The sequence below is a fragment of the Propithecus coquereli genome, unplaced genomic scaffold, assembly GCF_000956105.1.
Source record: "Propithecus coquereli isolate 6110/MARCELLA unplaced genomic scaffold, Pcoq_1.0 Scaffold358, whole genome shotgun sequence".
Lineage (NCBI taxonomy): Eukaryota > Metazoa > Chordata > Mammalia > Primates > Indriidae > Propithecus > Propithecus coquereli.
Genome location: NW_012149263.1, coordinates 760,429 through 763,863, shown reverse-complemented (window position 1 = coordinate 763,863; position 3,435 = coordinate 760,429). Strand labels below are relative to the sequence as shown.

The 3,435-nt window shown below is 43.3% G+C and overlaps 1 protein-coding gene across 1 annotated transcript in view; it reads right to left on the bottom strand.

Annotated features, from left to right (window-relative positions):
• Window positions 1-3,435, bottom strand: part of WTIP (Wilms tumor 1 interacting protein) — a 41,572-nt gene that overhangs the window by 25,113 nt on the left and 13,024 nt on the right. The gene's annotated exons all lie outside the window — the stretch shown is intronic.

Here is a 3,435-nt window from a genome sequence, read left to right as displayed (position 1 = left end):
GAAACAGTTCAGCAGTTTCTTATAAAGTTAAACATACACTTTGCCCTACGACCCAGAAATTCCACTCTTTGGAATTTACTAAAGAGAAATGGAAACATATGTCCACAAAATGAACTCCACAAGAATGTTCACAGCACAAGCTAGTGTCTATCAACAGTTAAATGGATAAACGAATTGTGGTATACTCATGCAACGGGTTCCCTTTCCGCAAGAAAAAGGAGACATGCAACAACATGGATTAAAAGAAAAAAAAGCCATGCTCGGCAAAAAGTCAGCCACAAAACAGTACACACTATATGAATGCATCTATATGAATTTCCATAACAGACAAAACTAATCTTTAGTGCTAAAAATCAGAATACTAGCTGGACAGGTATGATGGGGGGCATATATGAAAAAGGGTGTTTAAAAATAGAGGTTTCTACGGTGTTTAAAATTTGCTATCTCTTTGTTAGGGGTGTGAGTTATTGTAGATAAATTTATACATTTGTCCAAAATCTTTTAACCATATACTTAAGATCTGTATGCTGTACTGTATGTAAACTGTTCTCAGTTTAAAACAAAAGCAAAGACAGACTGGGAACATCTCGTGCCAGAGTAAAAAGTGCTCAAACAAGGATGGGGACACATCGAAGGGACGTTAAGAGGCAACTTGAAGGAACTTTATCCGGTCAAATTTGGGATAATTTGTGCATCAAAAAGAGTAACGACTCACGCCTGTCATCCTAGCACTCTGGGAGGTCAAGGTGGGAGGATCGTTCGAACTCAGGAGTTCGAGACCAGCCTGAGCAAGAGCGAGACCTCGTCTCTACTAAAAACAAAAAAATTAGCCGGGCATCATGGCATGCACCTGAGTCCCAGCTACCTGGGAGGCTGAGGCAGGAGGATTGTTTGAGCCCAGGAGTTTGAGGTTGCTGCGAGCTATGATGACGCCACTGCACTCTAGACCGGACAACAGAGCGAGACACTATGTCAAAAAAAAAAAAAAAAAAATACACAAATGCTATTCCCTGACTCAGCAACTCCACTGATAGAGAAATGAGTACAAATGACCATCAACCGACATGTATGTACGCGAATGCTCATAACAGTTTTACTCATAATAGCCAAATTCTAGAAACAGCTCAAAAGTCCATCAGAGGCTGACTGGGAAGGGGCACAGGGGAATGTTCTGGGGTGACGGAAATGTTCTACACCTTGATTTGGGCGGTGATGACATGGTTATGACATGTACCTGTGTAAAAACGTACCAAGCTGCAATATACTTAGGATTAGCATATTTCACACTTCATGTATTTTAAATCTGGATAAAACTAAAAGCACAGACTACCAAAAACGCTAAGGCAGATTTGAAAAAAAGAACCAAACGGAACTTCTAGAAATAAAACAATTCAATCACTGAAAAGAAAAACTCAATGGAAGAATCAAATAGGATATTAAACACAGCTAGAGAGAAAAATCAGCACTCTGGATTCCAGCTTCTGGAAGATGGATCTGAAGAAATTAAACAGAGTGCAACAAAGGGAAATAAATGAATAATAGGAAGGAGAGGTTAAGAGGCGATAGAGGCTGGCCACACACCTGTAATCCTCTCTCCTTGGGAGGCCGGGCCCAACTCCTTGACACCAGGAGTTCCAGACCAGCTTGAGCAACTTAGCAAGACTCCGACTCCACAAAAAGTTTTAAAAGTTAGCCAGGTGTGGTGGCGCATGCCTGTAGTCCCAGCTTCTCGGGAAGCTGAGGCAGGAGGAGCGCTTGAGCCCAGGAGTTTGAGGCTGCAGCAGTGAGCTATGAGCAAGCCACTGTACTCTAGCCTGGCAAAAAACGGAATTTAGCAGCTCCACTGGCTGCTAGGAGATAAAAACTATGACTTCAAAATGTTAAGTGAAAATTATTTCCAACTTGGAAATCTATTCCCAACCAAATATCAATTAAGTGTTAGTACAGAATAAAGACATTTTAGACACACCAGAATTCAGAAAATTTACCTCCCACGTGCCCTTTCTTAGATAGCTACAGCAAAATGAGGAAGTGAGAGCTGGAGACGCTGTGGGTACTTCGCAGCATTGATTCTCTTCTCTCCCAGCTGTGTTCAGGATCCAGCCTTCCTCGCACAGCCTGCTGTGCCTCAGGGAACCTCAACTCACTTCCACGTCCGCAGGCCCCGAATTCCTCTTCCCCCACCACAGTGTTGGTTCAGAGACTCTGGGAAGTCAGTCAATCAAATCGCAGCGCAACCCCTAGCCACAGGGACTGGTTCAGGAACGGATGCTGAGATGATCTGGCCAATGAAATACAAGGTGATACGCTAGGTGCTTTCTGGAAAAGAAGTTTCCTTACTCCAAGAGAGAGCCCAGAAGAGAGGCCCCTCTCCTTCTCCAGACGGATGGAATGCCAAGTGAAGTCTTCAGCTGTCTTGAACATTTCACCACTATGAGAGGAGTCGCCCTAGCGATAAACCCAAACCAAAGGGAAAGCCCGTGAAGCTACTCACAAGGCCTGAGATACTAGATCAATCCCAGCCTGAAGCCAACCCTATCTCTGGGCTCCCAGTTGATTGAGCTAAGAAATATTCTTAGAGTTGAAGCCTCCTCGGCGGTTTCCCTGTTATCTGCAGATGGAAGTTTCCAGGAAACAGTGGCTGCAATCCGGAGAGCATGCGAGGGAAGGCACAGAACGAGTGCTCCACAGGGGCCCAGAGGGCAGCTGGCTGAGACTGACGGGAGCCAGGCTCCCCGTGGGAACTCAGGAGAATGCCCGATACAGTGGAACATTTGAGGGGAAAAACCCTGCAGATATGATAAAGTAAGGCAATACCAAAAAAAAAAAAAAAAAGATGTTCAAGAAAAAAAAGATCCAGGAAAAGTACAAGAGCGTAGAAAAGGGGGATGTAATCACAGCACGGGTCTCGGCCCTGCAGTGAACAATATTTACATCGCAGTAACGTAAACTCGGTTTGCTGACTTAACCAAAACGTGTGATACTGCCACACTGAGAACACGGAAACACAGAGAAGCGAATAGGTAGTGTAAGAACCTATTCCTCATTATCACAGCAAAAATAAGTGGATCGTGTCTAAAACTGATCCACCAAGAAAGAGCAGTACGTCCACACTGGAGACAGGAGGTGTCTGCTGGACGAATCGCTAAGTAATACTAAGTGGCTGCCTCTGGGGAATGAAACCAGGAAAGATAAGTGGTTTTTTGCTATTGCAAAAATAGCGTCTCAGGGTTATTTGACTTAATGCTGTGCATGTGTTATATTTCAATAAAATAAAACATTAAAATGTGCAAATAAACAAATGATGTCTGCTCAGGGGCAAGGGCTGGAAGAACCGTGGGAAAATCAAGAACGAAGATTTATTATGGTGGATGGATTTTAGTTACTTGTTTATTTTACAACTTTGTTTAGGATAAATTAAAATTTTTTTAATTT